The following is a 12,229-nucleotide window of genomic DNA, read 5'->3' as shown; positions in this document are numbered from 1 at the left end:
CGTCGTAACACGCCCATTGGGCTATTTCTCGCTCGACGTGCACCACGACTGGTACATCAAAGGTCGTGGTATGTGGTATCCTGTCTATAAAATGGTGCATATAAAAGAGCCCTTGCGTGTAGTAGGCGTAGCTTAACTTTTTTGGTTCGAGATATGAACGAAAAAAAAGTAAGCTCTTATGGACCAATCAGACTGCCGTAAAATGTATGGACGCAAAGAAAAAAAAAAAAAAAATAATAATAATATAAATTATATATATATATATATATATATATATATATATATATATATATATATATATACACATACACATACACACACATATACATATACATACACAAGCACACGAAAACAAAGTGAACGGAGTTGGAAGCATAATGCAGTTTGGGACATTGACGATACATCCGATTATACAAAATCAATTAAATATATTTTCATTCCTCTTCATCATTGGGCTGCATATGTGAAATATCTTCTTTATGGACTAGGATTCATAGAAACCTAGGATAATGAGAATATATCGTATTTATCTCTCAAAGTTGTCGAACAAGGCGTTAAAGATAATTGTTTACTAAATACGTTAGCGAGGTTATTTACAATGTACTATCATTATAAAACGTACTGGAATGTTTATATATTGAAATTTAGCTGTTTAACTTTAGCTGTGGTGTGTTAAATATCAATACCGAAAAATGGGCGATTTAGAACATTCCAAGAGAACAAAAAACCTGGCCAGTGTAATACGAGTATTATAGAGAATGTGTGTAACAGAGGCCATAGATAAAAGTATAGATACAAACATTAGTGTACTTGGCCTTGGATTAACATTATCATATTATTAACTGTTATCATTGAAATCCAAATACGAGTCACTACAGTTAGTCAAAATTTTGTGTCAGATTTTAGCATCACAATCCGCGTTTCACGTCAGAAATATACAAGCTATGCTATTTTATATTGTGACACTTTCTTGCAAAATGTATATATTCTCTTACATCTGTTGCAAATAAAGTGATTGATCCATTGATTTATTATTATTTCTTCTCGTATCCTTTTTATAACTACAAATTAGCTGGTGCTTTTTCAATGAAATTCAATATAAATTAAAATGTTTGATAACAAAGTTAATAAATACACAATACATTATAAAATTTACGAAGAAGAAAAATATGCAATACGTTATAAAAGTTTGTTCCCTACCCATCCTACCCGACTTCAAAATACAATTTTGGTTCATATCGGCCAACGCTAGGTAACATTTTGTCTAATTTGGGGCTGTTCAGGTTTCCCTATATATTAGAGAGATAATAGCAAAAGATGAATCAAATATAGTTCAGTTAAACAAATAAATCATAAAATATAATTTCATTCTGCATGGAGTAGACGGCATTGTTTAGTACTTCTGTTTTAGTAAAATCTTGACCAATACTTTTACAATTTGCCCCTTGAAAGTAAAACGTTTTTATTTGTATAAATGCCCCCCCCCCCCCCCCCGTCATGCTACACTATAATTATTGTACGTGCACGCACGCACACATTTTAAGATAATGCTGATACAATGTGTTCTAGTGGTGACGTTAAACAAAACAAAACATTTAAGTTAGTATTGGTATGAGATATTGTTTTCATTTTACTTTCTTTTATCCACGGTTAAAAACCTGAACGGTTATAATATGCAATTAAGTATTAATTTCAACTGCACCTTTATTGCACTAAAACATATGCATAGAAAAGTATAACAAAAAATACTCACTTCCAGGATAGGATCTATTTATTGTGTTATGGTTGTTCCTATTGTCCTAGGTCCCTATTCTAAATATCCAACGGCTGATCAAAGCCACCCATCACCCTCCCTCCTTGAATTACAGATTTGAATGCAAGGGGGGGGGGGGGTGAATTAAACTATCCTAGCTATCTAATTTGAAGGGAATTTCCCTTGTAGTGTAGGTATTGGTTAAAAAAGCCTAATGCTTCGCATGGTAATTTTTGTAGTAGGTACTGACCATTTGGCAGATGTGTATGCTAATTATATATGAGCAATGAGGGTGCCACCCAGTCCATCCCAGGTCCCCCAGAGAAATAGTACAGTTGGGTGTTTGGTAGTTACTAGTTATTATATTCTTACTTAGTATCTGGTCTTCCTATCTGGTTGGACATCTGCTCGTTGGTAATCTGAAAAACTCACCTTAATCTGCTGTAATAAAACGGTTCCAACTACCAAGACATAAATGGAAGGAAGAGGCCCTCAAATTATGACTAAATCATGCCACAAAAAAACTAAACAAACAGGCCCAACAAAGAGCACGAGCCCGCAGCCACAGCGGACTTGATCGAAGCAAGCGCGTCCGCCACAATGACTGCTGTCAAAAACACACATTCCCAGTCTGGAGCTCCACGCGGTAAGACGTGTTTGTTTCGCGTGTGCACACTGCACGTGCTTTCGTGTGCTCGACTTGGGGGTCCTTTATTTCGTTGTTTTTGTCAGCGAAATGAAGTTTTGTACTGGGATGTATGCGGCCATTGGAACTGATTGAACGCTGGAACGCTTCTCGTTTCGACAGCCTGCACCACCAGGTTGGATTCTGTTTTTAGCGAGATTCCTTGCCTCCACGTCATTTCTCCGTCTGACTGTCGACTGTTTTTTTTTTCGTGACTCGTATGACGGCCATTCTGCAGAACGCCACGGTTGTTCGCGTTTATACCCCTTTCCCACTTATGCGGTTCAGACTGCGGTTTGACGCGGTTTGAAAACCGCAGGGAACCTCGAAGACACCGCGCGGTGATTCGTATGTTTCCGCAGGTTCCGTGAGTGTCCGCGGGCACCGCCGACATTTTTTTTCCGCCGAAATGCTGCGGAAAGCTCTAAAACGTAAGAAAACCGAGCGAACCGTGAATGCACCGTACTGAACGCAAGCAAACCGTTAACCTACCGCGACCTTCCGCGAGACAACCGCAGCCTTCCACCACAATTAACATTTACGGTCGCTACGGTTTCTTTGCGGAAGCTATACGGTTCCCTTGAATGCATTGGCGGTATGCATGCGGTTTCTTGACGGTAACTTCGGTTGTTACGTTATCCCGCTCACGGCAGGTTAATACTTGTCAAGGGATTTTTAAACATACGAGTGTGGGAAAGTTGCCAGTTACTTGCCGCGGGTCGGTGGATTACTCCGAGTACTCTGGGTTTCCTCGACCACTAAAACTGGCATGTGCGTAAATGTCCTATATTGTGTTAATCGGACTATAAGCCCTTTCCCTCCGTCCTCAGAAAGTTCTTGAAACTGGTGTTCTGCTCCCAATTCAACCATGAGTTGCTCATACTGTCCAAACCTGACCCTTCTCAGCAACCACTGTTTGACCCATACTCTTCTCTGTATTTTCATGTTCCTTCTTTCTCTTGCAGCAACAATTTCAGCTTCCTTTTGCCTCTTCATTATTATAATGACCATAGCAGCTTCTGCAGTCAGAACCAGGAGCTCCATAGCACATTGTTGCAGTAATTTAGCTCTATTGTCTGGTGGAAAAAGCGTGTCTTCTTCAGACAGCATGTTATCTTCTTGAAATCAGCAGATGCAATGGCAGACAGCAGCATTGGAGGGACTTTTTATACCAAAACTTCTGCGGTTCTGCGCGGTTGCCCACTCCGCCAGAGTATCGCTGTTTTCCGCAGTTCCAGAACCGTCTACACACCGTGAGGAATCCGTGGTGTACGTATTCATTGTAGTGCTTCCGTGATTATCCGCAAAGCCACAGCGAACATCCGTGCATGTCCGCGAGCCCACCGCTTATATTCGTGAAGACAACGCACACATCCGCGAAACCACCGCGTATATCCGTGAGGACACCGTGTACATCCGTGAGAACACCGTGCATATCCGTGTAAACAACGTGATCACCGTCTGTCATCCCCGGCGATCCGCTGAAAGACGACCTTCTACGACCCTACGCGAGCCAAAACGCATCGATCCGCAGGAACCGCTACACCGCCGTGATCAACCCGTGAGCACACCGCCTAGGTAATGCAATTTGCGCGTTGGTCATAAACAAACTGGCGGAAAACCGTACACTCCAGAACCGCGCGCACCGTACGAACACCGCATAAGTGGGAAAGGGGTATTAGTCTCTACATGTCCGAGCCTGTCCTAGCAGCACTGGAAGATTAACCGCCCCACTCTAAGAAGAAATAGGAAGCGGGGTCGGCCCCTACTACTCTTTGTCTAGACTTTACCTTGCTTTATAGTGATACCATCTCGTATCCTCAGGAGTCGGGCCCGTCCGCATCACTATACCAAACCATGACGACTGGACTATACCCTAGTCTGATACTCTCTCTCGTTCAGACGGATCCGGCTTCTCAAGATCTTATTTCAGCACAGCACTACACCTTCAACGTCTATCGACTGTCAATCTAGGGGTTTTCTTGACGGGATGCAACCCATCTCGTCCCTTTAAGCTGTGTACCCAAACGGCCTTAACGAGGCCACTCGCGTGGACATATCGATCGGACTTTAAACTTTTAGATCTGCGTTCAAAATTTTATGTCGAAATTACTTCTTTTTTTTTTTAAATATTATTAAATAGTCCGATCCTCTCTTCTTTCTCTTATTTAAGTTTGGACTGTCCTTCTAAAATGCTCCAAATTATATAAATATTCGGCCGAGCAGTCAATTCTTTTTTTTTTTGGCTTGTAACCTTTTTTTTAATTTTTATTTATTCTATTAACTTTTTTACTAATTGCTATTTTCAAAATTCTGCCCATTTTCACACACACACACACACACACACACACACACACACCCCACACCCCCCATCCATCCCGAGTCAGGCCACCGATCTTATCGGAGGTCGGACTCGGGATGGGCGTGTTCGAAACCCTAGTGGTATATGGGCACGTTAAACTAGTTATCATCATCAAAAACACAAGTGCGAATAATTTTTACATGCTCATATACCACTAGAGTTTCGAGCATGTCCGTCCTGAGGTCTGTCTCTGGATAGCCAGGGGCTTGTTCCGGGACAGAAAAAGAGAAACATTTTAAATTTACATCCAAAAATTAAATAGTGGGCCTTTACAATTTTGATGCGCATCTCTAATTAATATAATTAATTAAAACAATTCTACTCATTAAATGAAATCAAAAAGAAATTAGATAAGATCGGTGCCCTGACTCGGGATGGGGGAGTGGGGAGGGGTAGAGTTGAAAATGGGCAGAATTTGGAAAATAGCAATTAGTAAAAAAAGTTAATAGAATTTTAAAAAAAGAAAGAAAAAAATTTGACTGTTCGGTCGAATATTTATATAATTTGGAGCATTTTAGAAGGACAGTCCAAAAATAAATAAGAGAAAGAAGAGAGGATTGGACTATTTAATAATATTTAAAAAAAAAGAAAGTACTTTCGACAAACTTTTGAACGAAGGTCTAAAAGTTTAAAGTCTGATCTATTAGATAGATAACTAGTTTAAGACGCCCATCCCGAGTCCGACCTCAGATATGATCGGTGGCCTGACTTGGGGGGGGGGGGGGGGGGGGGGGGGGATGGACAGAATTTTGAAAATAGCAATTAGTAAAAGAAATTAGTAGGATTAAAAAAAACCCACATACAATTTTGAACGATGGTCTAAAAGTTTAAAGTCCGATATATATGGTCCGGGCCCGGAGGGGGGGGGGGGGGGTCCGTATCACGTGCACCTACACAGCGTCGCCGCAGACTGCCTTGACCATCCGGTGTATGGTGTGGCTATCCATTTCCGGGATGAGTATCGCCTGTCTGTAGACGTCCTGGCGGCGCTGTGTGACCACAAATCCTGGTTCTCCTTCCAACATAATACTGTGAAGTTCAAAGTGCGTGTCGTCGGGCAGCTTGGTCCATGCCACGTTGAGGAACTTCCCTCTCAGCTTCTTCGGATCAGCAGTGTCCCCCTGCAGAAGTTTCCGGTACTGTGGCTTGATCTTATCCACGGCTAAGTGCCAGTCTCCTGCCGGTTCTGCTCGGGGGGGGGGGGGGGGGGGGTAGACGGATGTTGCGGCGGTGCGTTGTCGGGCTGGTGGGTCGGCGAAGCAGCCTTCGTCTTGCCTGCAGCAACAATAACAGACGACTCAACGGGGGCGGTCGATAAAGTTGACCGCCGCGCCGGAGACGCAATCCTCGGAGTAGAAGTCGGTGGCTCCCTCCTCTTCCTCTGGTACATCGCTGTATCCAGGACCGAGTAAGTAGTTTCCGGGGACTCCTGGGCCTTCGGCTCTGTCGTCCTCTTCTGAGTGGCGCGCCTTTCCTCTTCCTCCTTCCTTTTCCTCCTCTTATCTGCGGGCAAGGAAAAGGGCAGGGGGGGGGGGGAGATAAACCCAACCCACAGAAAGAATTATATAAATTATGTTTAATAAAGTTATTATAGAAGGTTACCAATCTTATCTCGGGCCTATGACCAGGAGGGGGTGGGGGGGGGGGCAAGAGGGGAGGACGGGACTTTCTCTAAGCCTAAGGCCAAACCGCCTACGCCCTATGGCCCCCCAAAATCCCTAACCACCGGCGTCCCATCCCCCACCCGCACCCCACCGTGTCCTACCGCGGCTAGATCCAATCATGACAGCCAAAGAAGCAGTAGAAGAATAGTGTCACTAGGAGAGTGACACAACTGAGAATAATTGTGTAATGCTGCGCCACTAGGAGAGTGACACAACTGTGAGAATAATTGTGTAATGCTGCGCCACTAGGAGAGTGACACAGCAAAGTAGTAGACGAGTAGCTCTTGTAGTTGATTAGGAAAGCTTTTCGTGTCCAGCCCGCCGTGGAGAAAAACCGCACCCGGAAGAGAGACGAGGAGAACCCGAGGCGCTCCCTCGGTCCACCCCCAGAACTGCAAGATTAAGTAACTCACCAGACGCTGTCACCACTTTAATCTGTATATATATTTTTTAAATATGGATACAAAATACAATAAACATATTAAAAGAGCGAGCATGCTGGTAACCTACCAAAAGAAACAAAACTTTTTTTTATTTATTTAAAAAAAATATTATACCATAGATAAACAAAAAAATTACACTACAAAATATGCAGTCTCCGAAAGGGGGGAGGGGGTTACTGCCAGATAACCCCCCCCCCCCGCCATAACCGAGCAACTAACACACACTATCATACAACACATAAAACATAAACATACATATATACACATAAATAACAAAACAAAAATTGTAAAACCGATCATCACCGCCCAGCTCCCCAAAATGGGGGGGGGGGGGGGGGAGCGGGCGGCGGCGACAACATATACACAACCTAACAAACATATAAAATACATATACAAATAACTAAAATAGAACTAGGTAATTAATCGCCGTCGCGCCACCCCTCCCCAAGAAGAAACAAAAAAAAGAGGGGGGGGGGGCAGGGCAGCGGCGAGCAACACATACATTTTAAAATTTTAAAATTTGAGTACATCCATCCAATCAATAATTAGGAAGGAAGGGTAAGCGGCACCTACACTAAATATAATTATATATATATTAATTAAAATTAAATAATAAAAACAAGACTTAACATTAGTGCAAAAAGCCGATCAATACTGAGCGTAAATAAGTGTTCACGGCCCAACTACGACCTTGACGGAGATTGCCGAACAGCGAGGCCTACTGAATGAATTATAGCTAAGCTATAAATAACTAGTAGTACGAGCACAGTGTCGCGCAACAGATCGATACCTGGAGCGCGTTGACCCAGCCCTGACCTCTGTCGTCAGTGGCTGCAGTGCAAGCTACACACTGAAAATATCGATCGATATGCGCGGCGACTGCAATTGTTAAAGGGACACACCCTAGTTACGGCTATTTGTTAACCATTACGGCCTTGTTTTTCGCTATTAAACCCCATTTTTCACAAATAAAATTGCACTTTACTTACATTTTATTATTTAGAATACGCATGTCCATTCACCTGAAGTGCTTTTTGGTAATCCTGATGTTTGTAAAACCACGAAATGCATTTTTTGCATTTTTTCACAAGGCGTGTTGTCGAGAAAAAACCGTTAAGTAAGCGAGGTCCAATCTATTTTTAGAGGGGATATTTCCATTTCAATGTCACAGACGTTGTATATCACGTGACCGTTATCATTTTGGTTCGGTTTGTTTTCTCGTGCATGGTTCGCGCAATCAACATCCGATTTGTTGTTGTTCATTTGTGAGATTTTTCTTCACAGTTCGTGAACATTTTCAGTAACAATAAAGTTCAGACAAGTAAGTGTATCAATACAAAACGTTACAAACCCTTAAAACCAATAATTTTGCTACGTCCTACGATATCTGGAGAGGGGATACAACCAGGACAGAACAATTGGAACATGTCCAGGAGAGGTGAAACGAACGCACCCCAAGTCTGTGAAATGTGTCGTGACGTAGGCATTGTTGTGCTTCGAGCGACATCTACCGGTGACATCAGAATACTAACTTTCAAAATTATTTCAAGCAATTGGGACATGGGGATTCCTATGGTATTTATCGATATAAAACCTGCTTTTTCACTCCATTTGATAAAAACGTGATCTAAGTGTGTTACAGGTTTGTAGATTAACCAAATTATAATTTATTTTCGCTGGATGGAACTAGGGTGTGCGGATTTAACGTCAAACCATGTATTATTAATCCGGACCGTATAATGTATTTGATATGTGTGTCTAGGGCAGCGCTATTGAATCATATTTGCATATTGGCGGCGAATGAATGAATGGATCAGAATGAATGAGTGAATGAATCAATGAAGGCGGTGTAACTTGCGTCTCGGTACTTTGTGCGGTGTTGTGTGGCTTGGAGCTGCATTGTGAACACTGGGGTATAGGTCAAAATGTGCTACACACATGTTCCTATTGACATTGGTGGGAAATTTTGTGAGGACATTAATGTCAAGCGATTCGATTATCGATGTTTTTTTTCAATGAACAGAAGCCGTTTGTTTCCCTTTTGCAACACAGCAATGAATGTGAAATGCATTTCTCACAAGTATCGCTTTCTTTATGCATAAAGGTCAATATGGTGAACAGTATAGAGATTGTTATCTGATTTTGCGTTTCTAAACCAGACAAACGGACTGAATTTGTTTTGTTGTAGTCTGCTCACATTACGGTCAACAAGATCATGAGAAACTGGTGCGGTATATCAGCAATTGATTTGATTTCATGCCCTGTGTGTGGCGCAACCAGGGATACTGACAATCAGGGTCACGTCGCATGTGTTAGCGCTTATCTTTCTTTGTGCATTCCCCCTCTTCATTTCTTTCCTTCTTTCTGTTCAGTGTATATGTGTGTGTATGTGAGAGAGAGAGAGAGAGAGAGAGAGAGAGAGAGAGAGAGAGAGAGAGAGAGAGAGAGAGAGAGAGAGAGAGAGAGAGAGAGAGATGTGGGGTGGGGTGGTGTGGGGTGTTGTTGGTGGGGGTTTTGGTGGGGGGTTTCTTCTTTTTGTTTTCTTCTCTTTTTTCTGGGGGGGGGGGTGTGTGAAAGGATATCAATAAGTAGTTGCCTTTTATTCTGACAATTTATTTTGATATGGTAACAACCAGTGCTCCACTGCTGGTATATGCAAGGCCGTGGTATGTGCTGTCCTGTCTGTGGGAAAGTGCATATAAAAGATACTTTGCTGCTAATGGCACCTACAACAACGTGCCCAGGGCCTTCATCAGGAACCTCTTCCTCTCCATGGGTAGGAGGTGTGCGGCGGTCATGGCCAGCAATGGCGGACACACCCGCTATTAGTGGACATGTTTGAGTGGCATGTGACGCCATTGAAGAAGCGCCATGGCCTTGACATTTCAAATGACAATGCGACCTCGATTTTTAACATGTCAATAACATGAAATCTCATCTTTACGAATTGTTTAAGTTTTTCATAGAAACGATTATTTTAAGAACTTTGGGACGTATTTCAATGAGTGCACTCAAAACCTCCAATCTACGTATTCGCGTTTCTTTTGGAGTTAAGTATACATTTCCATTCACCTGAAGTGTTTTTTGGTAATCCTGGTAATCCTGTTTTTTGTAATACCACAAAATGCATTTTTTGTATTTCATAAAATGGCACGGGCCTCTGAGAAAAAACCGTTGAGCAGACAAGGTCTAATCTATTTTTAGAGGGGATATTTCCATTTCAATGTCACAGACGTTGGTACACCACGTGACCGTTATCATTTTGGTTCGGTTTGTTTTCTCGTGCACGGTTCGCGCAATCAACATCCGATTTGTTGTTGTTCATTTGTGAGATTTTTCTTCACAGTTCGTGAACATTTTCAGTAACAATAAAGTTCAGACAAGTAAGTGTCTGAATACAAAACGTTACAAACCCTTAAAACCAATAATTTTGCTACGTCCTACGATATCTGGAGAGGGGATACAACCAGGACAGAACAATTGGAACATGTCCAGGAGAGGTGAAACGAACGCACCCCAAGTCTGTGAAATTTGTCGTGACGTAGGCACTGTTGTGCTTCGAGCGACATCTACCGGTGACATCAGAATACTAACTTTCAAAATTATTTCAAGCAATTGGGACATGGGGATTCCCATGGTATTTATCGATATAAAACCTGCTTTTTCACTCCATTTGATAAAAACGTGATCTAAGTGTGTTACAGGTTTGTAGATTAACCAAATTATAATTTATTTTCGCTGGATGGAACTAGGGTGTGCGGCTTTAACTGTTTTGCTAATTGCTATTTTTAAAATTCTGTCCATTTTCAACTCTATTTTTTGAGTGCTCGGCCTAAAAGGTTTTAAGGTGATTTGAGCAATTGAACGGGTGCCAAAGTAAAGTGCGTTGGACTATTTATAAACAAAAATAAAATAAACATAAGAATTTTGAGCCGCGGCCAAAAAATTTAAAGTCCAACAAAGCTCAGAAAAGGAGGTTACCTGTCCTAGGTAAGGTTGACTATGTCGGCGATACTGGAGACTCCCGGAGGTTCGGCAGCAGATGTTGGCGCTGAGGCAGAGCACGAACTACCGTACCGTAATCGGGGCCGCAGACCACTCGGATCATCCTATGTAGGTTCCGGTTGTCCAACTTGGGGTAGAGTGTGGCTTGTCTGTAGGTCTGCTCCCTCTTGTGCGTGACGACTACGGTGTGGTGAGTGCCGAACACCTTGTTGTGCAGCTCATACTCGCTGCCGTCTTCCAGGGGTCTCCAGTCCGCGTTGAGGTTTCAACCGCGAAGCGCCTTCGGATCCGTATTATCCCCTTGCATATATTGATGAAGTTGTTTATTAATCCTGGCGACTGGGCCACTCGTCTTCCTCGGGGGGGGGGGGGGGGGGAAACTACCGGCGCTGGTGGCTGGTGGTGTGGAGGGCGGTGGGACCGCCCTCGGAGCCTGACACATCGCAATGTTCAGGCTCGAGTAGGGCTCATCCGGGGATGCAGGTGTCGATGGCTGTTGCTTCCTCTTCGGTTAAGTCCGTGGGGGCGGCGATGCGGAAGGACCCGCCGCTGGCGGTTGAGCCGGCTTTGGATCCCCCCGAGCCGCCCCTGGCGTATGTCTCTTCTTCCCTCCTCTTCTGGTTTTCTTTACCAAAAGAAAGAAAGAAATGTTTTATTTAACGACGCACTCAACATATTTTATTTACGGTTATATGGCGTCAGCCATATGGTTAAGAACCACACAGATTTGAGAGGAAACCCGCTGTCGCCATTTCATGGGCTACTCTTTCCGATTAGCAGCAAGGGATCTTTTATTTGCACTTCTTTACCGAGTCGCCATACACTAAGGTCACGGTCGCCCGTGACCCCGTGTACGCGACTCGGAACTCCACCAGTGCCTCAAAAGAAGCAATCAAGGGGGGGGGGGGGGGGGGGGGGGGGTGGCAGCTCGAGAGCGCAAGTAGCAACGCCTTGTCTCATCGCTAGATAGAGTAGAAGTCTAGCGTTTGAAACATTGTTATGGATGGTTTGGCTAGTGTGTGGGTCTTGTAAATAACCTAATTCAGTGGGGGTGGCATTGGTGGGGGTTGGGGGGTGGACATATGAGAGGTTTTTGTTGGTATCTACTGGTTCTTGGTAACAAGTCTCAAGTAGTACCAATACTTTGTTGTCAGATGATGGGTTGGGACGGAGGTAAAACTTTTAACGTGCATATATGCCACTAGAGCTTCACGCACGCCTGTCACGGGCTTAATATCTGACTTTCGCCAGTGACTAAGTCCAGGCCAGGAAGGGGGTGGGGGGGGGGGGGGGGGGGGGGGGGGGGGGGTAAGTTTG

The sequence above is a fragment of the Gigantopelta aegis genome, chromosome 13, assembly GCF_016097555.1.
Source record: "Gigantopelta aegis isolate Gae_Host chromosome 13, Gae_host_genome, whole genome shotgun sequence".
Taxonomy (NCBI): Eukaryota; Metazoa; Mollusca; class Gastropoda; order Neomphalida; family Peltospiridae; genus Gigantopelta; species Gigantopelta aegis.
Note: the sequence above shows the minus strand (reverse complement) of the source record.